Source organism: Phodopus roborovskii, unplaced genomic scaffold (assembly GCF_943737965.1).
Source record: "Phodopus roborovskii unplaced genomic scaffold, PHOROB, whole genome shotgun sequence".
Classification (NCBI taxonomy): domain Eukaryota; kingdom Metazoa; phylum Chordata; class Mammalia; order Rodentia; family Cricetidae; genus Phodopus; species Phodopus roborovskii.
The window spans coordinates 11515546-11540337 of NW_026126611.1; the positions used below are offsets into that span (position 1 = coordinate 11515546).

Here is a 24792-nt window from a genome sequence, read left to right on the forward strand (position 1 = left end):
TAGAATACACGATGCCCTAACACCAAAAGATGGACCCTGGTATGTGAAGTGTGTGCGGAAGTCTGTGTGTCTGTTCACTAGTCAAGATTCTGCTTCAGAAACTAGGATGAAAAACTTAGCTGAGTCTTACCGCCATGAGCCTTCAGACTAACACAGAAGGAAGACTTTTCTGGTCCCTTCCTTTACAGCCTTCCTTGTAATGGTGAGGGATCCAGGGCCCTGGTATGCTAGGGAAGAAATCCATCACCTCTGGCCCTAAAAATATGTTTTCCCTATAAAATACCATCTCAGCAACTCTGGTTTTAAAAGCTCACACCCACACTCTTGGATGTATCCTATTCTTCCCCTGAGCATCTCTCTTTCTCCTAAATCTGTTAAGATACCTTTTAATAAAGCGCAACGCTTGAGCCGGAAAGATGGCACTGTGGATAACGGCACTTCCTGCCAAGCCTGTTCACCCAAGTTTGCTCTCTGGTAGAGGGAGAGAACCAACCCCCACAAGTAGTCCTTCGACCACTACATGCCACAGCATTCACACACACATATGTGTGTTCACCAGCACACACAAATGAACGTTAAAATTGAAAGGAAGGGGTGGCATTGGAGAGATGGCTCAGGGTTAATTAAGACTACTGACTACTGACACACGTTTGCTTCCCAGAACCCACACGGGGACTCAGCAACCATCTAGAACTCCAGTTGCAGGGGATGTGATGCCTTCTTCGGGCCTCCGAGGGGACAAGGCACACCTGGTACACATAAAACATGTGCAGGCAAAACACTCAAACACATAAGGTCTCCGTTCTTCAAAACTGATGACTGAACACATAATTACTAAGCAACAGCTAAGCAAAATGCCATGAAGCCATCATATGCAGAGCAAATGACAGCGGCAGGAGGGTCCCAGGCCATGCTGGGAGTGCCCAGGGTTTCAGCCAGAAGTGGGGGCAAAGCTAAGAACAAGTTTTTCCTGCCAAGGGCTGTGTGTGGGGGGGGGGCGCACAGGCAATGGGGTGAGGTGGCTTCAAGTGTCACAGCTGCTGTTCCCACAGCCCGGAAGACACCCGTTCTTTCGCTATGGGCCTGGAGAGATGGCTCAGAGGATAAAAGCATTGGCTGCTCTTCTAGAGGACCCTGGTTCAATACCTAGCACCCACATGATGGCTTACAAGTGTCTGTAACTCCAGTTCCAGGGGGATCCAGCATCCATCCTCACACAGGCACACACGCAGGTAAAACACGAATGCACATAAAATAAAAATAAATTATTTTTAAAAAATACTGCTAAATGTGGGCCGGGGAGATAGCCCCCTCTATATTATAAAGGGCTTTGCCATGTAAGCATGATGACCCAAATTTGGTCCTATGACTCGACTCCAGCCATCAGCTGGAGTGGTCGTTCAGTCGGTAAAGCACTTGCCTTCCGGTCTAAGACCCGAGTATGTTTGGCTCCTCAGACCGTATGAGAAGAGGCATTACATACATACGTCTGTAATCCCAGAGATGGCAAGATGGGAAATGGGCCCAGGTTGATCTTTGGAGCTAAACGGGCCAGCTAAGCTAGACTATTTGGTGAACAACAAGGGACCCAGTCCCAAACAGAGGGTGAAAGGTGACTGAGAACTGGAACAGGAGGCTGTCCTCGGACGTCCACGCATGTGCTGTGCACATGCGCACACACTGAAAGAAAGAGGGAAAGACCGTTCATAGAACGAGCACTTCCCTTGCTGTCACTGCTCATGGGTCCACCGACGGCGCAGGACAAACAGGTACTGATCATTCTTGAAGGTTCTGTGGCCTCAAGATCCGGAAGATTGGAGCATGCGGAACTGCTTTCACCGTGCTATTCTCTATTGCCAGCAAAGCCCTTCACCGTCTTTGCACTTCGCCTGAAATAACATCACGTACTGACACTGAAGACGGACCAGTTGGCTCCGCAATGCCCATGCTGAGTCTGGCTATTACAAGAGCCACTCAGATTACAGTTCCACTTCAAGGCTTCGATTACCAAAATATGAAAGATGGGCATTTTAAATGAAAGCTAAAGATAAAGGAGGTGCCTGTCTCCACAAGGCCCATCAGCAAAAAAATGCCAGCACATTTAAACTGAAGAGCTTTAGAGCTAGGCACAGGTTGCACTGGACTGAACCAGCGATATGAAGGGCAGGATTAGGGTGTGGGAGCAGAATCACACGTTTAGGGGGGTTGCATGGTAACTCGATGAATCTTAGGCTCTGTCTTGAGCTGCTAGGTGTGTTCGAGGCAGGAGGATTAGGGGTTCAAAACCACCCTGGGCAACATGAGACAAATGCAAAAATCAAGAGTTGACGTTGGAAATTGCTTTGGAGACTGTCCCAGAACTAGCTCTGTAGACCTGGATGGCTTGGAACTCACAGAGATCCTCCTGCCTCTGCCTCCTGAGCGCTGGGATTAAAGGCGTGCTCCACCAACGCCCGGGCTTCTATTCTTTCTTCTTCCTCTTCTTCCTTCAATTGCTTGGTATTTGAAAGAGAGTCTCACTAGGTAGACAAGGCTGGCCTCAAACAAGAGATCCACCTGCCTCTGCTTCCCAAGAGCTAGGATTAAAGGCGTGCACTATCATGCCTGCCCCTGCCTCATCACGCTTATTTACTAGCATGTGCCTTAACCTTTTGTAAAATCATGTGTATGCATATATGGGTATATACACATAAGTGTGGGTGACCTCAGGTCCCAGAGGCCCCTGAGCCCTCGAATCTGGAAGTTCAGGTGATTGTGAGCAGCCCCTCCATGGGTGCTGGGTCCCTCGCAAAGGCAGTACCACTCTCTTAATTAACCCTGAGCCACCTCTGGCAAGCCAGCACTTGCTATTTTTTCCACACGCTGGAGAGTCCAAACTGGATACGCAAACCTTCCTATCCGCCATCTTTAATCCTATGACTCACAGGGCCACAGAAGACAGGACTTACACTCAGCTCATGCCAGATGAGGTTCGGTGGTCTCCAGAGTTCAGGGAGGAAGGCAATAACTTTGTAATTCAAGGTTTCTAATCAAGAAAGGGAAATCTGTACCCCATTTTTCTCTCTGAAGCCTCCTTCCTCAGCTTTACCCACACATATTGGATTTAGTATTAGAGATAGATTTATTTCTTTGGAGACAAAAATTGGACTAGAAAGACACAGCCCTCACCCCATAAGCACGATGAGTACCAGAAACCCAATCTGCCCACGGGATTGTGCTTCAAAAGCAAAGACGCCTCCTCTGACCAAATCAAAACCCTAAGTGTTTTCAAGCTCATATCCTCTGGGGGGGTCAGCCAGAGTTTATTCCAGCAAACAACAGAGCAATACTGAAATAATCGAAACTCTCAAATGTTTCCAACGACAGCCTCGCCTTCCTCTAGGAACATCAGAGAACATCTAAGACAGTTTGTAAGATGTCTGAGAGTGAGAACCAGGCATCTCTCTCTCTCTCTCTCTCTCTCTCTCTCTCTCTCTCTCTCTCTCTCCTTCCTTCACCACAGAACTGTCTAGAGCTTGCCCGGAGCTCTCTGTGCAGTATCGAGCCCTTTGATGAATTGCTTAAATAATGAACAAAATCCAGGAGGTCCCGCCAGCTGTCAGGATAATTGGGGACAGAGACAAGATTGTTGAAGGGGCTGCAGGAGCCAGGGTTCTATCTCACATTCCCCCTGCATGGCCCACACAGGTGGGAAGGGCCCAGCATCTGTCACGTGTAGAGGAGGCAGCTCCAAGTCACCCCTCCTATGACGGCAGAAATCATGTGCACAAATGATCAAATTTAAAAAGGGGAGGGGGATCTTTGTGTGCATGGGGAGAAGCATTGGGCATAGTTTTTTTACTGAATGAAAAAAGAAAAAAAGAAAAAAAGGAGGACGCAACTGCTCCTAGGTGTCCTGAAGACATTTTATTGTAGATAAAAGGGAGAAGTATAGCCAGAGGCAGAGACATCTGGGAGAGGCCAGAGCAGACAAGACCCTGGGCCACGTGACGAGATGGAGGAGGGCAGGGAGAGGAGAGAGAGAGAGAGGAGAACCAGGTGCAGCAGCCAAGAGGGCAAAAGCTAAAAAACATCAACAATTACCAAAAAAAAAGTCGGGTGACCAAGTGGCTGGGCATCTAGGGAAAGGGCAGCCCCGGCCCGGGGCTGGAGAAGTTTAGGTAAGGCTGTATGCCAGCCAGAAGGACCCTGTAACTTGTAGGGGCTGAGGCATGCTGGGAGGACAGGCACCTCATCCCTTCCGGCTGAGTCCCAGCTTTTCTCAGGGTTCACAGCTGTGAAGAGTCTAAGTCATTATGGCTGAGTGAGAAGTTCTGCTAACCTTGTTGTCTGCCACTGTCATTAGCATATTAATGCCCTCTGTCATGCATGGAAATAGTAAAGAAGGCTGATTACATAGCACAGGACACTCCCTCCTATGTTTGAGCCCCCCCCACACACACACACACACACGCGCGCGCGCCCCTAGAATATCACTTGACATGTGTTAAGATCGTAAGGCAACTGTCAAATCTTTGCTATGTCATTTGTTCTCAACAATTGGGATCTTCTAGTGACTTGTCAAGTGCAAGCTCCTGTTCTTCTGAAGGAAGGGGACAGGGGAGATGGAGGAAGAGCATTGCCTAAAGTTTAAGTCCTGTTGTTTTTGTTGTTTGGGGTGGTATGTTAGTTGCTTTTCTGATGCTGTGATAAAATATCATCACTAAAAACAACTTGAGGAAGAGAGAGTTTATTTTGCCATGTGGTTCCAGAAAGGATAAAAATCCGTTGTGCCATCATGCGGTAGGCATGGTGACAGAAGCAGGAAGCTAAGGGTTAACATCTTTTATCTCAGAGCTCTCTCCCAGCATTGAACTTCTTCCAGCAAGACCACCCTCCCCCCCCCCCAAGCCTAGCCAGAGCTAACTGGGGACCTTGCTTTTTGACACCTGAGCCTATGGGAGACATTTCTCATTCCAACCACCACAGGGGATTTTCAGTCATAGATGGTATGGGGCATAGCAGCGATAAGTAAGTTCTGAGGTCAAGTTCACATTCCCCCAGGCTCTGAAACCTCACCTCAGCTCATTTTCCCACTTATAAATCAAGACCTAATACAGTCTTCTGTTTTTAGACTGTCTGGGATTCAAATGAGTAGTATCTGGGGCATCGTCTAAGTCATAAAAGCGCTGGATACACTTTACAAGTCCTGGTACATTTGCTCAAATAAAGACATGTACTCTAGCTCAGTCTTCTCCAGCTTTTTTTTCTTAATATATATAATATGCATTGTTGTTTTGCCTGCATGTATGTCTGTGTGAGGGTGTCTGATCTTGGAGTTACAGATAGTCCTTAGCTGCCATGTGGGTGCTGGGAATTGAACTCAGGTCCTCTGGAAGAGCAGTCAGTGCTCTTAACCACTGAGCCATCTCTCCAGCCCTCTTATATCACAGCGAGGTCATCCTGTATTGTTTTAAAGATTGACAAAACAATATTAGCAAAATGAAGCCCTCCTTCCCATAATGTTATTGTCAATTCTTCTTCCAGAACGATGAGAAAACCAGTGTGCCTTCAGATTTTCCAGAATCAGAAGGAAAGTTTTCTTTAATGAAGCGTGTCCCAGCATTTGGTTACAGAAAACGAAATCTGCACAGCTACCCAGCCGTGCACAAGGCTAACCAGCGGGTAGCACAGGCCTCTACTCCTAATTATTGGGAAGGCAGAGGCAGGAGGATTAGTATTTGAAGCCAATCCGGGCTATTATAGCAAGAATCTCTTTTTTAAAAAATGACTTAGGGCTGCAAAGATGACCGAGTGCTTAAGCTGCTCCTGCAAAGACTAGGTTTGATTCTCAGCACTTACAAGGTAGCTCACAACCATCCACACAGTACTCCAGTACTAGGGGATTCAACACCCCCCATCTCTGCAAGCATCAGGCATACACATGACTTACACACATGTGCAAGCAGAAGACTCATAAATAAAACGGACGGGGAAAACTTTGTAGTTAATAAAATAAAAACCTTAATAGTTAATACGATTTCAATAGACGGGACTGGGAAGATGGCTCAGAGGACCCACGTTTGGGTCCCAGCACCCACATTAGGCCCCTCCTGTAACTTCCAGGGGATGACTTCTGGCTTCCATGGGCCCACACACGAGTGCCACACAAGGCACCTGCACGCACACACGTGTGCGCGCACACGCACACACCATCTTTAAAAAACACTTCAATATAGTTGAAAATGTCAGATTTTCGGTTTTATTCCTCCCCCCCCCCCCCCTGGTTCTTCAAAGATAATAAACGGCTTCAGGAGGCTTATGGGGTTGCTGAGCCAAAAGCTCTCTCGACCTGCATGAGAGTGAAGAGAGCACATCCAGGAGATTCTGGTGACCTCTCTGGCCATCTGGGAAGTCCTTATCTCTGGCAGCTGAGATAAAACAGACCCTCCACGAGCATGTCGACATCCCATCCCCCACAAACACTGATGAGAACACAAACACCCCTAAATTCTGAGCTCTCTCTATAATCAGGTTGCTTCCTTCCACTCGCTTACAGTGAGTGAAGCCAGGAAACAGACGCCCTCCTTACTGGCTGGTTTTAATTTGAAGAATTCAGAAGACAGGATTCGAACAACTCCTTCACGCCGCCGTGCAAGCATCCTGGCCCCACTGTCCGCCCTCCCCCCCACCCCAAACATACTTCTCCATCTCAGAGAGCTTCTGCTTCCAAGACTGAGAACCAGTGTTGCTGTCCCATCATCACTCAAATTACCACTGGCTACAAGTGTATGCAAATCACCAGAATGCACGTGTATGCAAATCGACACTTGGTCATTTAAATATTTGATTGCCTTAGGAAAAATACACTGTGCAGATGTAAATTTAATCTCAGTGTGAAAATTCTGATTTTTCTGGGAGCTGCAAAGACACATAAATAGTTAAGACTGCGTGGTCCCAGCCCCTGGGTTGGGTGGCTCAGAACCACATAGAACTCCAGCTTCAGGAGATCTGCTCTTCCTGGCACCTACACGCTTGTCTGTAGACTCACTCGAGTGCACACACACACACAATTACAAATAAAATCAATCTTTTTTTTTTTTTTTTTTATCAGTTCTGCCCTAGAACTCACGCTACCTCCTGGGTACTGGGATAAGTGAAAATTCCCATGTTCATAGAGAGACTACTTCTCTGTTGCTATTGACAGCGTCATGTTTACTATTTGAGGAAGGACCTGGGACGGCCCCTGCACAGGACACAAGCTGAGGGCACATCCCTGCCGCTACTCCATAGCGTCTTTGGCCACTGTGAATCCTCAATCTTCCTTCTCCTGTAATTTTAGTTAAAATTTCTTAACATGGTTTCAGGAGGAAAACCTCAACTTTGTCTTTATCTTGAGAGCAAGTGTTACATCCCAGAAAGTAATTAACATTGTACCGATTATGTAAACAAGCCCTGGTAGTGAACTCAATTAGGAGCATTGTCTACAAATTAGAGTCTTAAAAAGCAGCCCCTTTTAAACTGGGATCTGGAAACAGCACAGGGTGCGCATCAGCACCAGCTTGGAAGGCTATGAGCTCCCTCTCAGCTTGAAAACCTAGCTTTGCTGAATTGGATTTGTTTACTTAAATTTAAAAGGGCTCTTAGTGTGCATTCTGAGTCTCTATGGGGGGGAAATCACTTATCGTTTTCTAAAATGATTTGCCCAAAGAACCCCCTGTGAGTCACAGCTAGTAACATTGTCCATAAATAAGACACAGGCAAGCATGTGTTAGCTCCCTGTTCAGCCAAGTATCCCAGTGCTTTAATGATAGAAGTGTTTTGAAAAATATTAAAACATCTGGGTTCTCTGGGAAAATATGTAAAAGAAAACACCAGAGTTCTAAATCTGGTTAGGTAGGAGATCAACCATACTGATTTCAGGCATAGGGAATATATCAAATCTCTGCTTGGGACGAGGGAAATAAAACCGTACCATCTACCAGCAACAGCAACCCACTGTGATGACGGTCAACTGAATTCCTTATGCTGTGTCCCCCTTGTAATGTTTGGAACACCCACAACTTGAGGTCAGTGTTGTACAGATGCCCAGTGAACACAGCTGTGAGGTGAATGAACCTAAAAATCACAGTCCCTGATTATCCTGAACCTTGGTTCCTACTCTACCTCCAAGCAGCATGTCACCTCTCATGGAATAGGGGTCATCGAACTCCTAGCTAAGAACCACTACTAAGCTGGGAGTTGGTGGGGCACGACTTTAATCCCATCACTTGGGAGGCAGAGTCAGATGGATCTCTGTGAGTTCGAGGCCAGCCTGGTAGTGAAGACCTAATTCTCACTTAACTGTTACATGTAGTTCACATCCAAGCACATTAAGTGGTGGCTTTTCTTAAAGGAGTCTGCTACTTCATAGTAAATTCTTTACATTAAGTCGCAGCCTAGGAAATATGATCATAAAATAAATATATTTCGAAATATACTATGTGCCACAGAAAACCTACTTTCATGGCTTGGCATAGTTTCAACAAGAAAAAAAAAAAAATACAAAACAAACAAACAAAAAAAACCAAAATCCCACAACCCAAAAGCCAGATGCATCCACAGTGACGTTTAAATTTTAAAGTTAGAAAAAAACAATATTTTGAGACAGGGTGACAATATGTTACCCAAGCTGGCTTCGAACTCAAAAAGATCCACCTGCCTGGGCCTCTCAAAGGCTGGGATTAAAGGTGTGCACCACCAGCTAGTAGAGGTAGCACACGGTTTTAATCCCAGCACTTGGAAACAGAAGCAGGAGGATCTTCATGAGTTCAAGACCGGCCTGATCTACAGAGTTCCAGAACCGATAGGGTTACACAGAGAAATCCTGACTTGAAAAACAAAAACAAGAAAACAAAACAAACAACAATAAAAAATAGATAAATAATAAAGTGTGGCCCACCATGACCAACCAAAGTATGAAAAACTTTAAATAAAGTCTCTCATCAAAGGTATGTCTCCAAATCAAGGGAAGTGCCTGTCATCCCGGCACTTAGAAGTGTGTTCAAGGCCATCCTCTATTGTAGTGTTTCTCAAACCTTCCTAATGCTGCAGCCCTTCGATACAGTTCCTCATGTTATGGTAACTCCCAAGCATAAAATTATTTTCATAGCTACATCATAACTATAATTTTTCTACTGTAACAAATCATAATATAAATATCTATGTTTTCCAGTGGTCTTAGGCAACCCCTGCAAAAAAAAAAAAAAAAAAAAAAAAGGTCATTCAACCCCCAAAGGGGTCAAGACCCTCAGGTTGAGAGCCGAAGCTTTATTGTGTACCAAGTTTATGCCCAGCCAGGGCAGTACCAAGATCCTGTGGTGGGGAGACCCTAACACAGGCACCAGAAACTTACCATGTGAACACAATCAAGATACATTGTGTGCATGGATGGAATTTTCAAAGAATTTCTAAAAATATTCATATTTTTTAAAAGATAAAAAGGTAGCCATGGAAAGATGGAGAATGTGGAAAATAGGAGTGTTCAATCCCCATCTGCATCTAGGGCAGAAGGCAGAGATGGCCAAGGGGAACACTGATGGGAGATGTCTCCCACACAAAACTCTTCACCCACTCTGCACAAGGGTGCTTGTTAGTTTGTAGCAGCTGAGGGCAGCAGGACCTTTGTCTCTTGGAGGATTTTCATCATGCTGGCGGTTTCCAAGCATAGCAAGGGGAACAGAAGTTTATTCCCAAATGATCCCAATACAGGCAAGCTGTAAGAAAAAAACCTCCTACCCTAAGAAAATTTAGTGGCTTTGAAACTTATCGACAGATCGCTGGCTTTTTCTTTTGAACACACTTAGAATGTATTGATCACACTTTACCCTTCAATTCTTGTCAATGTGTCACATTTTCATTGAAAAAGAAATAACAAGCAGAATTGCTTGCCTTGTTTTCTATAGACTGCATCCAATGCATCTAAGCATGGCCTGTCTAAGATAATGTGATTTACCCAGGAGCCCACGTGTCCAGAGCAGCCACTTACAGAGTAAGGAAGCAGCAAATTGCTAATTCGCAAGGCTTGCTAAAAGCATCTACCGCATCTGTTCTGGATCCTAGACTGCTTCTCGATTGATTAGCAGTCTTTCTGCCTTTTCTTCCTCCCGAAGCCTACTAAGGAGGAGTCTCTTCCGCCCCTCTCCTGCAGCTAAGTTGGAAGGCACTCAGCAAGGGATGGCAGTGAGGGAGGGAGCAGTTGGTCAGGTGGCCCACACCACACAGGTATGTTACAACATTCCCAGGGACTACACATGAAAAGAAGAAGCAAAGTGCCCCACGAACGATGTCGTAGATTACTTAATAAACTCATTAAATATTTAACTCTGATAATGGACCTGAAAGATGCCATTTTGGTGGATACGCCTCAAAGGTTATTATCAAATTAAAACGATAAATGGAGATGCATTTCACTGACACTTAAGTTTGTACTCCATGGAACCAAGAGCCTGCTGCATATCAAAATAAAAGTGGCCTGCACCCAGTCCTGCAGCTCTAGGCACAGCCAAGATTCACCAGACTGGAGGAGGGGGGGAAGCTTTTACACCCACCACCCTGCCGGTTCTCAGGCCACGGAGCGCAAGCAGATCGCAACATCAGGAGCCGGTTCACTCCTTCTACACTGGGGACCACTGAGCCGTCTTGCCAGCCTATTATACAAGGCCAGGGTGCTGAATGCATCGGCCTCCTACCCCATGCCTGGCTGAAGGCACCATTAAAGAAGCAAATAGGGGAAATAGGGCTGGACAGGCGGCTCAGCAGCTGTGAGATTTGCTGCTCTTCCAGAGGACCCACGTTTGGTTCCCAGCATTCACCACCCGCAACTCTAGCTCCAGGGTATCCAGTGCCCTCTTCCGGCTCCAGTAGGCACCTGAGCACACATGGAAAAATTCACACAAACACAAGCATGCAGAATTTTTTCAAAAGTGTTCTTGCTTTACTTTAAAAGAGAACATATCACCTTCAGAAGGTGGCCACACCTTAGATGGGAGTTTTGAGCCTTTGCCCTTTCTGGACAAATACTGAATTACAGGAAATAGCTTGCTTTAAATCTACAGCATATAAAACTTACACTTAGAAACTAAGAAACACCCAGGTGGGGGTGGTGCATACCTTTTAATCCCAGTACTGGAGAGGCAGAGGCAGAGGCAGGCGGATCTCTGTGAGTTGGAGGCCAGCCTGGTCTACAGAGCGAGTGTCCGGACAGCCAGAGCTACACAGAGAAATCCTGTCTCCAAAAAACCAAAAAGACCTTGGCAAAAGCACCCTAGAAGGAATGGATTTATTTCAGCTTTAAAGCCAGGTCTCCGTCCGCCAATGTGAGGAAGTAAAGGCAGAAACTTCAAATAGGGCATCCCACCACATCCAGTTGGCAGGCCCGTGTCTTATCCCCAATACTCAGGAAGCAAATGCAGGTGAATCTGATCTCAGCCAGCGCTCCATAGTGAGGTGTGTATGTGTGTGTGTGCGCGTGCGTGCACGCCCGTGAGAGAGACAGACAGACAGACAGAGACATGAATGTATTCATGTTCAGTTGCTTGTGTCCAGTTTTGTTCTTTAACACTGGGGAACCCTGCCTAGGGAATGTTACCACTCCCAGTGGGCTGAGTCTTCCCCACAAGACTCCCCCCATAAGACAACCCCCCACAAACATGCCCACAGCCCAACCCAATGTAGTCAGTCTCTCTTTGAGACTCTCCCCAGGTGATTCAAGGCTGTGTCAACTAAAATCAACCATCTCAAGAACCGTTTGCATAACAAGAATGTAACTTTGAGTTAGAAAGCAGTAAGTTTGCTTGAACCCTCGAGGGTTTGGGATGGACCATTCGTCTGATTGGGTTCTGATACACCACTGTGTTGATTGATGAACACCACTGTGTTGATTGATGAACTCTTCATACTAGTCTTGCTGTGGTACAGAGAAGGTCTGAGTATGTTCTAGAGGCTTGCTACCCAGTGTAGCCATGTTAAGTGGATGGAACCGTGGAGAAGTAGAGTCTAGAATGAGGTAGTTAGGTCACAGGAGTCACGCCTCAGGAATGATTTGTGTGACTTTCCTTGAGTAATTGACCCCCTTCTGGATGGATGTAGCTGGGTGTTTCTCCATCACCCAGCAAGGTAGTAGGGGGTTCTCTGGGAATTAGCTCCATCCGGTTTGGGTTAGGGTCAGAATTATGAAGCCAGTAATCACTTTTATACCTATTCTACTTGTGTTCTTATTTTTATTGTTGTTGTTTATGCTTTCTTGTTTCTCTTCAGAGTCCTTTCTGGAACTCACTCTGTAAACCAGACAGTCTGGCCTGGAACTCACAGAGATCCACTTGCTTCTGCCTCCCAAATGCTGGAATTAAAGGCATGCACCACCACTGTCCAGGAAAAATAATTTTTCAATAGGGACATATACCGTGTGAGGAATTTTTTATTTGTTTTGGACAGGACCTCATGCTGGCCTTGAATTTGTTATATAGCTGAAGATAACCTTGAACTCCTGACCCTCCTGTCTTTACCTCCCAATGCTAGAATGATAGGCATGCAACACCATGGCCAGCTTGAACTACTTTCCAAGCAGATTATAATACACCAAGAACAAAGTGGGCAATAAATGAAATTACTGGCTTACATATGGAATCATATTTACAAGTTCTATAACCTAAAGAAATGCTGAAACCAAACCAACAGTAAGTAAGGCGTCCATCTTAAGCAAACAGAAATCATGTGACAATGGAGTAAATGCTGAATGCTCATTCATGCACCAAAATAAAAACCAGCACCGCTTGTTAAAACACCGGCTCTCGGAACCGCCCATCCAGCCTGTAGGGAGGCACACACAAGCTGGGCCACGCCCCCTAGGAAGTGGCATAGTTGAGGATAGGGCCTCCATCTTCACTTCAGCAAATGCCTTTTCTTCCCACTGTGCTGTGAGGCTCAGTGGCTTAGGCTACGGAAACACCAGGAGGAAGGAACCAAGACAAAGCCACTTCCTGCAGGACAGCAAGCAGCTGCCTGTGCTCTCATAGCAAATAAAAAAGGATGGCCTGGTTAACTCTAATGTGCTTGTTAAATTACACAGAAATATAAGAAATGAGTATCCTAGAAATGAAGGCAGATTGAGATTCTTCCAAGCTAACTACAACTCAGAGAAATTCCATATGCTTATTATCGATTGATTGCCAAAATGGGCTGGGGCCGGTTATTATCTTATAAAGAAAGCATGGTTGTCATCATATTTTTGGCAACATACTGCTAAAGATGGGATGGAGCAGAGATTAGCATGGCCCCTATGCATGGATGATACCCAAATTTGCAAAGTGTTGCACATTTTTAGATATAGTCTGTGCTGAGAGATTCTGGACGCTGAAGGCGTTCAGCTTATTCTGGGGCCTAAATTGTTCCTCGTTTAACGTGTCAATTTGGAAGAAATTAACCATATGAAAACTACGAAATGACAGAGTGATCCTTTTAGGTAGGAAACTAGGCTTACAGAAGCACACAGCTGCCAAACTTTAATGAATCTATTGTATGTAACTTGTATTTTGTATATAAAAGTTGCATTCATATTGCATGGGGGGGGCTGTTCATCTTAGCATTTATAATAACAATGGTATTGCCCTAAATGGCAACCAGTATATATATATATATATATATATATATATACACACACACACACACACACACACACACATATATATATATTAAGAATATTTGTCTCTAAACAGATGGCCATTATACTTTTGGCTAGATGTTTGTGTGTTAAGTGCATATGAGCACACAGACAGACAGGCAGGCAGGCAGGCAGACACACACACACACACACACACACACACACACACACACACACACACACAGAGCCAGAGAGTCCAAAATACAGGCAGGCAGGTATGGCCACACGCACGCATGCACACACTGCCCCACATGGTGAGTACAAATTTAATGTAATATTAACATCTTTGTTGTTATTTAATATCACCTGTAATCAGAGGCTAAGACAGGAAGATCACAGGTTCCAGCTGAAAATGGACTACATCATAAGACTTCATCTCGACAAACAACAAGAAGCCAGGCCCGTGTTATTTACATCATTTCAAAGGTGGAACCCGAGGATGGAGCTCAGTTGCGTATGAGGGCTCAGAGAAAAGGGTTCATGCGCTCCAGGGCTCTTCAGCCTCCGAGCTACCACCTTCCTTCTGCCAAGTGCTGGGGTTCTAGTCAATGCTGTGCCTGGCATGGGCTTCCCAGTAAATGAAAACACACATATTGCTTTCAGAAGTGGTCCAGCCTATGCCACATTTGTGACAACCGTTTCTTTCTGCCACATCCATCAACTGCTCCATTCAGTCTCTGTTGTGTATGGGGCCAGTAGTAAAGGACCTATCTTAATTATGTTTGTTCATTTACTTATTTAGAGAGTGTGTGTGTATGTGTGTGCGCGCGCACCACGGCAAGGTCAGAGAACAATTTGCAAGAACTAGTTCTCTCCTTCCGTGCTGTGGGGTAAAAGGACTGAACTCGTGTAGGTCAGGGTCAGGCTTGGTAACATAATCCCTTTTTCCTAAGTGAAGCTATCTCCCAGGCCCAGGACCCATCTACCTTTAAACTGACAAAGAAGTAATTACCCCTAGAGAAGTCATTCCTAATGCTGTGACCCTTAATACAGTTCCTCATGTTGTGGTGACCCCCAACCATAAAAACATTTTCATTGCTACTTCAGCACTGTGATTTTGCTACTGTTATGAATCATAATGTAAATATCTGTTATCTTTTTTTTTTAAATTTATTTATAATGTATACTGTATTCTGCCAAGCATGTATCCCTGCAGGCCAGAAGAGAGCACCAGATCTCATTACAGACGGTTGTGAGCCACCATGTATGTGGGTGCTGGGAAATGAACTCAGGACCTCTGGAAGAACAGCCAGTGCTCGTAACATCTGAGCCATCTCTCCAGCCCCAAATATCTTTGTTTTCAGATAGTCTTAGATGACTTCGGTGAAAGGGTCTTTTGATCCTTGATCCCCAGGTTGACAGGAGCCAGGAGCCTTTTGGATTTTGTTTGTTTGGTTTTTGGTTTTTCAAGGCAGGGTTTCATCGTGTAACCCTGGCGTGGCAGTCTGGAACTAGCTCTGTAGACCAGGCTGGCCTGGAACGCAGGGATCCACCTCTACCTGTCTCTGCCTCCTACATGCTGGAAATAAAGGCTTGCACCACCACTGCCTGGCCTGTGGCTTCTTTTTAGGCTTGTTTGTTTTCTTTCAATGACTCAAAGCAACCTTCAGACTTCCTATATCACAGCACAAAGGGGACTCTTAAAAGACGACAGCCCTCCTGCATCCTGATTAAATAGGTAAATCAATAAAAAAAAGACATCAATGAGCTCCCTTCATCCTTCATAAAAGCATGTGACTGTACTGTGACAAATGGTGGCTTCCTTGGGAAACAACAGGAAATACACAGTAAGTCTCCTCAAGTCTGGATTTCCCACTGTATCCTTGAGCTACCTGAGTTCTGGTAGCTTCTCTTTCTTCCAAGCTGAGCTGGGAAATTTCTGCCCACTGGGAGATCTACCCTCCCTAGAGTCACTGAGAGAAGAGTCCAGTTCTAGGGAACCTGCATCCTTCCAGGGCTAGAACTACCCTTTCCCTTTGAGTGGTTGTTTTAGTAGAGGGTTTAATAAGCCATGCTACGCTTTCTTCCTTCCACAAAAGTGAAAGCAAAACTGTAATCAGGCACTCAAATGCTAGTGACAATGTCTTAATTATAAGGAAAATTCTTGGAGAGTGAATTATAAAATTTCAACTCATTTCTGGCTCCAACAAAACATCTGCAACAATGATTGTTAGTACCAGCACTGTGAGTTTAAAACATTCCCATAGGGGCTGTGGCAATGACTCCATGTAATGTGCTTGCTGTTTAACTCTGAAGTCCTGAGTTCAAATCCCCAGCACCTACAGAAAAGCTGAGCACACTGGTACATGTCTGTAACCCCACCAATGGAAGGGATGGATGGAGACAGGAGATCACCAGGCATTGCTGGCCAGTCAGTGTAGCTTATCTGTGAGCTCCAGATTCAGAAAGAGAATTTATCTAAAATAAGGTAAAGGGTCCAGCAACACAGCTCATCAGGGAAAGGTGCTTGCTGTCAAGACTAACAGCCAGAGTTTGAGCCTAAATCCACACGATAGAGAGAAACAACTCCCACAAGTTTTCTTCTACATGCATACACTTCATACACACACACTAGAAAGCTTTTGGAAAAAAATACATGATAAAGATCAATGGGAGAAGGACACCTGCCTAATGTAAACACACACACACACACACACACACACACACAAACTAATTCCTCTAGTTTTAGCATTACATTTAACTTTCATTCAAAAAGATTGTTGAACAATCCATTTGTGTGTGTCTGTGTGCAAGCGCCTATGTGTACATCCTTACAGAAGCCAAAAGAGACCATCAGATCCCAGGAAGCTGGAACTACAGGCCGTTTTGAGCCACCAGATATGGGTGGGTGTTGAGAATGTAACTTGGGCCTTCTTTTTAAAAGGACAGCAAGTCCTCTTAAAAAGATATCCAAGAACATGGAAAAATTCATAAAAATAACATTTATCATTCTACTCGAAGACTTGTATTTCAAGTTCTGTATGCTCAACACTATCACATTCATGTTTACACATAAAAATTTTACTTTGGCCAATGTATTAATCAAGAACTATTAGATCTAGGCAAACGAATACTTAGTGGTATCACCAATTAATAATTATGCTTATTCTAATGTTTATTTATGAACTTATTTCCTTCCGACACAAATGCTAAACAATTAAAACAAGTCAAAATGAGCGAATAAGAACAAATAATTTTCCAGGACAACAAGATACTCTATTGATGTAATCAACATAAAGCCTTTTTGCATCCTACACTGGGGGAGAAACATGTACAACCTGGAGGGCTTGTCATCTATCTTCAGGAAGAAATGATGCACACACAGGTGGTCCCAGCCCAGAACAGATGGGCAGGGCAATAATCCTACAAAACCTTCAGTCTTGTTGGCAGCATGTCATGTATGTATGTATGCATGTATGCATACATGCATACATGTATGCATGTATGTATGCATGTATATATATGTATGTATGTATGTATATGTATGTATATATATGTGTGTGTGTGTATGTATGTATAAAATATTCTGATTCTTAAAAACTTAAAATTTATGAGTGGGTGGGCACAGGTGGAGGTCTGGGGACTACTTAAATATTGGAACCGAGACTCCTCTTGGACTGTGTAGGTCCAGGGAAAAGGATGAGGGCTGTAAGGCTTGGTGGCAAAGCATTGAAACCTCTCACCAGCCCCTAGGTGATTTTGTTGTGGTTGTTTTTCTTACTCAGGGTTTCTCTGTGCAGCCCTGACTGTGGTACAACTCACTCCATAGAGCAGGCAGGCTGGCCTTGAACTCACAGAGACTCACCTGCCTCTGCCTCCCCAATGTTGGGATTAAATGTAAAATGACTGACAACTAACTGTACTTTGTGAGAGTTGTCATTGACTCATAGAAAACCACACCTCCACCTCACTGAACTCCTCAACCATAAATCCATTCTCTGCAGAGCAACATTCCAATCCAGAAACCCTCTCATCTGAATACCAAGTCAAGGGATAAGAGTGTGGATCAGTGGTGGAGACTTAGGAGGTTCTGAAAAAATAAAGTCAAGACTATATATAAGACTAGGAAAGCTATGTCTTATTGTCAATGATACAGCCTGGCATTTGTTGGACGCACATTGGTTTCAGACATCATCTTTAGCTAGACCAAGTAGGGTGCCCTCATTGCCCCAGCAGTTGGGAAAGATGAGGCAGGAGGATTGCAAGTTGGAGCTCACTGTGAAATTACATAGCCCAACACAGTCTCAAAGAAACAAAAGTGAACAGTCGGCGGGGTTTGCTGCCGAGTCTGCGGAGTTCAATCCCTGGAATCGTCGTAGTGGAAAGAGGACACTCACACTCTAATAAGCAAATGGGGAGGGGGAGGAGGAATACAGTAGCAAACACTGAAGCCCTTTTGACCCCCAGCGCTGCATACAAGGGTGATCCCAGGACTTGGGAGATGGAGACAGCAGGACCACAAGTTCATCTTCTGTCCTCCACAAACCAAGAGCCAGGCCAACCTGGGCTACACGAACAACTTCCCTAAACGCTGCAGTTGTTACAAGCCTCCAGTACAGTTATTTTCTTCTCTAGTAATCAAACTATAAAGCTTTCTGTGATCAGACTTAAGGCAGAAATACGCCAGGGTCCTTCTCAAGCTCTTATCTGACGCTGAAATAAACCAGCTGGCCTGCGCCCAGCAAAGGAACCAAGGCTTTGGAGATCTTCCTTCTTCATGACCATAGAAAGCAACAAGCCGTTGACGTTTCCCTGTGCTCAGAGTTTGCCAGCGAAGGAATTTGCAATTCCATTCAAGCAGGCAGACTGACCTTCCCTTGATCTTCCTTCAAGTTCACACACAGCCGCAAAACCTCTAGCATCCACCGCTAGAAGGGCTTTTTAACTCCACAGTAGTCCAATTGTCTCAGAAAACATGGTCAAGGGACACTGCGCAGGCTTAAGGCAGAGCCAGGACCATTGGCTCTGCTTGAAATTAAGTTATTATTGCAGCCTGGAAGTAAAAAGAAACCTGCAGCACGCTTTGAACAATAAGGCCGAACTAAAGGGCACCGGATCCCGAATTTTCTAAAGCATTCCTATGGTTGGCTCAGTTTTCTGCTTTATCTCCTATGGGCCCATCCCTGTCCACTATCTCCACATCTGGATGCAGTTAAATAAGGAGTTAAGAAAAAGGGGCTCGGCAGGGTGGCTTCTGGCTTGTAAACTCCGCACTAGGGAGGCTGAAGCAGGACCTACCCAGCACTGAGAGCCTGTTCAAAACAGGAACAGCTTCAGCTGGATTTGGATCCCAGCACCACAAAAATTAAACTTAAAGCATTAACAATAACATACAATCATGGTGAAGGGGCAAGAAGGCTAAGTAGCTAAAGGCGATTGCCATGCACACTGGTATTCTAAGTTCAATCCCCAGAACATGCGTAGAGGCAAAAAGAAAGAATAGACTCCTTCACCAGTTAAGGAACCCTGGGAGGAATGACTGAGGTGACTATTAACAAATGCAGGCACGCTCTCCCAGCAGTACCTGTGGCTCCTCCCAGCCTTCCCAGCAACACTCAGTACCTGTGGCTCCTCCCAGCGCTTCTCACCCCGCCCTCTACCAACAAACCTCTTCCTCCCAGGGACTAGGCTCGTTCCCTTCATGTATAACGTACATTTTGGACACTTGGCCTCTTAGTCTCCGGTTCCCCTTGCCTGCTCTCTCCTTTCTCCCCACCTCCTGCCCCCGTACACACCCGTGGCCCAGTTCACTCTGGAACATTCTATACATGCCTGGCTGCTTTCTCCCTCATACCTACAACGACAGAGCTCCTCAAAGCAGCCAAGTTCTCATTTCTTTTCATTCAGATTCCATGAAGTTGGCCCCTGACTCGCACACTCACTAGGGCATCTCCCACTCACACACATCACATATGCACCACACCATTTTTTTGTTTTGTTTCATTCTGTTTTTTGAGACAGGGCCTCACTGTGGCTAGCAAAGAACTTGCTTTGTAGGCCAGGTTGACTTCAGATGTGAAGATCCCCGCCCCCCCCCACCTCTGCATCCCAAGCAATGGGTTTAAAAGTGTACCCACAATGCCTGGCCATAAGTAAAAATTTACAAGTAGCAATATATGAACTCTAAATCCTCCTGCCACAGCTTCCTTGCTGTTTGACTACGCCACCGCACAAGGCCCGAAGAAAACTTTTACATGAAGTAGAACACACCCTCCTTCCTGCACTCAACAAAATTCTTCCAGTTCCAGATACAGAACACATCGCTGAGAGTAGAACATGGTGGGAAAGCCTGCACGGCGGGCGAGCCTGCAATCCCAGCAACCAGGAGGCCGAGGCGGTAGAGTATGAATACCGAGCCCAGTGTGGGCTACCAGGGAGACCTTGTCTCCCAAATTAGACAGTTTTAGTGTGTGTGTGTGTGTACACACGCACACGCGTGCGTGCGTGCGTGCATGGACATAAGGCACAGAGGCAAGTGCGTTTACCCACTGAGCCACCTCATTGGCTCCACCCCCAAATTTATAAAACAAATATTAAGCTCTGTAGTTGAAAGAAAGGAAACAGTGTTAACCCAACTTATTTTTTCATATATCCCAGGCGGGCCCAGAAACCGGAGATGTAACTAAGGATAACTTAGGGCTTTGGATTCCACCTGGACCTCTCAGCCCTGTCATTACAGGTATGTGCCAACACACTTGGTGATGAGGATTGAATCAGGGCTGCACGAATATTAGACAATACTCTCCCCACTCTTGTCCCTAACCCACATTTTTCTGGACTACCCTGTCCTATCATGTGGGGCGTTCAGGGCAGAGCAGTAATGCACAAATCTGGGCGAAGAGCAGGTTCCCTGAACTCAGGTCCTCCATAGACTCTGGGTACCGCATTCATCTGTGATTCTACTGGGACTCAAGTTGAGTTCCCAGCAGTAACAGACATTTCCAGAAAGGATCCCCAGTTCGTTTTATTTGTTTGTCTTCAGACAGGGTCTCCGATAGCCCACAGTAGCTTCTTTCTCTATACAGAAGATGACCTTGAAATTCTGTTCCTTCTGCCTCCACCATCAAGTGCTGAGACAACAGGACCTCGCTGCAGGGCCATGTGTGATGGGTAAATACCACACCAACTGAACTGTATCCCCAACACCCCAAACCCCAAGTCTTTAAAAGCACTGACTCGCCTTTTCTTGCTAAATGTACTTAACCCCCCTCCTCTCCTCTCACCTACTACTTTTAATACTTTATTTTAATATGTGTGCGGCACACATCTATAAGAGGGTGTGCCACGTGTGCGTGGGTTCCCAAAGAGGCCAGAAGAAGGCATCAGATCCCCTAGAGCCTCCGATGTGGGTACTGGGAAGCATACTCAGGTCTATCCTCTACAAGAGCAGGAAGTGCTCTCAAGCACAAAGCGATCTCTCCAGCCCCTGCCTATTACTCTTTAAATAAAGTCTATTTCAGGATCATGCAGTTAAAAAAAAAAAAGTATCAATCCCACATATGATTTTTCTTGGAGTCACAAGCTTGAGCAATGAATCTGGAACTCTGAATCCAGCTCTCCAGAGGCCGGGGAAGTTCATTCTGTTGCTGAATTTACTCAAGGCTGAAGCATTCTGGGAAAGGAATCAGCTGGGTTCCAGGGCTCAGAGAGACTTCCCGAGAAAGCTTTCTCCTCTGGCCAATGTAGTACTTTAAACCATGACCTACTTCCCTGAAATGCTGAAGCATTCTTTACATTCCTCCATGTCTTGAGGGACCTGATGTGAAATCTGTCACTGTTACAGTCTAGATACTACCCCTGGGTCTCAGTCACCACAAAATCTCCACATAGAACAACTACAAAATTTTCGTGTTGATCAAAGCAAGCAAGTTTAGCTCATTATAAGCAAAACAGAAGACTTAATTAAAATTACCGAATTTCTTATAAGTAAATTTAACCCTTGAGGTTTTCCAATAAAGGGTGTGTGTGTGTGTGTGTGTGTGTGTGTGTGTGTGTGTGTGTGTAAAATGATCAATCTGGGTTTTATTCCCATTACAGCCCAGTTTTTTATTTTTTGTTTGTTTTGCTTCAATTTTCTACACAAGCTTGTGCCAAGAGTGGGAGAAATTGTTATAAGAAAGAATTTAACAAAACTTTCTAACATTCCCTACCGCTTGAGTGACTTACTTTCTACAACACACAACAGAGAGATTACAAATTTTCATTTAAATAGCCCCAGTTATAACATAAAAGTTGGAGCTCAACTCTTAAGTACTGATTTGCTTGTTATTTCTGAAGCAATCAAGAAGCTCATCATGAGAGATGATGGCTCAGTGGTCAAGAACACAGACAGTTCTCCCATACTACCTGGGGGTTCAGTTCCCAGCGCCCACATAGTGGCCCACATCTGTCTGCAGCTACACAGGCATACACACAGGCAAAACACCAGTGCACATAAAAAATAAATATTTTTAAAATGCATCATAGAAAGTGGGTTATAATCTGACACGATGGTGCCCGCTGGTATTCCCATCTCTTGGGAGACTTGAGGCAGGAGTTCAAGGCCTGCCTGGGCTATAAAGTGAGACTTTGTTTCAAAAAAAACGGAAACAAATAAGAAGTGGACCGGTTCTCAGTGACCTAGAGGCCACCTTGTCCCCGCCTGGCCTGTCATTCACACTGCAGAGTCTAACCGATCATAGATTCAGAGCAGGGATAGCATGCATTGAACGTTCTACAGGATTTAGTTAGTGCTCACTCCCCAGTGCAGCTGAGTAATTCCAAACAATAAAAGTCTCCAAAAGGCATACTTCTGGAAAGTCTGTTAGGAAATGGTTTAAACTATCACTAAGAGCCATACATATAAAACCTAGCATCCATTAAAGCTGCAGATAATGGTACGTAAGTCCTGCTGAGGCAGGAGGATTAATAATAATAATAATAATAATAATAAATGAAGTTGGGAATAATGGCACATGTCTTTAATCCCAGCACTTGGGAGGCAGAGGTAGGCATATTTCTGTGAGTTCAAGGCCAGTCTGATCTATGTAGTGAGTTTCAGGACAGCCAGAGCTACATAGTTAAGACCCTGTCCCAAAAATAGTAATAACAAGCAATTGATAAGATGAATACATTTTAAAAGTAAAAAGAACTACAAAGCAAACAACACTTCTGCATATTGCATGGCAACATATATTTCATGCATATGACACAGTGTAGAAGCGCCTGTTCATGTATGTGTGTGTGTGCTCATGTATGTGTGTGAATGGGTACAGGTGCAAATGTGTGTAGGTTGGCCAGGTCTTCCTCAATTGCTCATCTTTTTAGAAAATGTGTGTGTGTGTGTGTTTGTGTGCGTGCACAACATGAACATGAGGCAGTCAGAGGACAACTTGAAGGAGTTAGTTCTCTCCTTCTACCGTACCTGTTTGGGAGATCAAACTCTGAGGGCCAGGCTTGGCAGCAAGTGCCTTAACAGATCAAGCAATCTTGCTGCCCAAACTTTTATTTATTATTGTTGTTTTTTATTTTGTTTATTGAGACAGGGTCTCACTGCGTAGCTCCAGCTGGTCGGAACTGGCTGTATAGACCAGGCTGACCTTAAACTCCCAGAGACCTGTTTCTATCGGTATTAAAGGCATGCGACACCATGCTCAGCCCAAACTTAATTGTTCAAGCCAGAGTCTTTCTAGGGTAGCCAGCAAATTCCAGGGATCATCTTGTCTCTTTCACCCTAGTGGCGGGATTATGGATACCTATCATCACATGGATGCTGGGGATATGTATGGCTCAGGCCATCACGCTTGCATGGTAAGCACATTACTGATAGAGCCATCTCCCCAACCCTCCTTTTTTTTTGTCACCCCTCCCCTTAGGAGACAGACTGACTATGGAGCTCAGGCTAGCCTTGAATTTGTACTCCGCTCGCCTCAGTCCAGCTGAGATTACAGGTGTGGGCCATCGCATGCGGTTTATCAAGGAGTGTCCAGCCAGTATGAAGGCACATACCTCTAGTCCTAATAGGCTGAATCAGTAAGGCCAACCTGGGCTACACAGTAAGTTTTAGGACAGCTTGGAATACAGAATGAAACTGTGCATAATAGAAAGAGTAGTCGGGTGGCGGTGGGTGATGCACGCCTTTCATCCCAGCACTGGGGAGGCAGAGGCAGGCAGATCTCTGTGAGTTCGAGGCCAGCCTGGTCTACAGAGTGAGTTCCAGGATAGCCAGGGCCACACAGAGAAACCCTGCCCCCCCCCACAAACAAACAAAAAAAATAAATATATAAATAAGTAATTAAGTGGATAAATACATAAATAATAGTAAAAAAAAAAAAAAAAGAGCTGTGAGATGGCTTCAAGGGAAAAGCAAGCCTAAGTTAGGTCCTGGGACTATAACCCCAACACTGTAACTCCTCTAACACTCCCTGTGCAATGGGAGGTAGGGAAGGAGAGAATTGGCTGGAAGCTCCCGCTCCAGCTGGCCTGGAGCACACAGCACAACAGAAACATGATAGACTTTCTCAAACAAGGTGGAAGGAGAGAACCTACTCCTTAAAGTTGTGCTCTGGCCATACACAAGCCATAGCAAACACAGGTGTGCACACACACACACACCAATAAAAAACAGCAGGGCACTTTAAAAAGAGTGATGAATTGACAGCTGAAATCGTCAAGGAGCAGCCACAGGCTCAGACACACAGAGAGAGCGAACCCACTCACTGCCTTGACCTCAGCACAAACCCAAAAGCTGACACTGAACGTGGGCTTCGCCCAAAAGAAACACCCTCTTTGAAAGAAAAGATGAGTCGTCCCTGAGATGTCCCTGCAAGCAGAAGGGGTGTGGCCGACCCTCAGGGACCTCCATTTCCTGATGGAGAAGATTCGATAAGGTAAGTGATGTTCTGGCAGCTGGCCAACTCCCTGCCTTTAGAGTTTTCTCTTCTGTTTCCGTCCATTTCCCTGTCCCCTCTGTATCTCTTGTTCGCCACCACCTTCAGGTGCCACAGTATTGTCCCCTCCACTCCCAGTCTGTGCTGTCATGAAAAGGACTACCATTGGAGATGTGCAGCTGAGTGGAGATGCATCTGCCGATGTGTTGGCCATTACCTGGTTTGTCCCACCTATTTATTTGTATA

At 45.2% G+C, this 24792-nt stretch overlaps 1 protein-coding gene and 1 pseudogene across 1 annotated transcript in view; one reads left to right on the forward strand and one right to left on the reverse strand.

Moving 5' to 3' along the window:
- The window catches only part of Akap12 (A-kinase anchoring protein 12), a 71767-nt gene that overhangs the window by 37263 nt on the left and 9712 nt on the right, over positions 1-24792 (reverse strand). The window lies entirely within an intron of this gene.
- LOC127237765 (uncharacterized) lies at positions 13241-13340 on the forward strand (annotated as a pseudogene).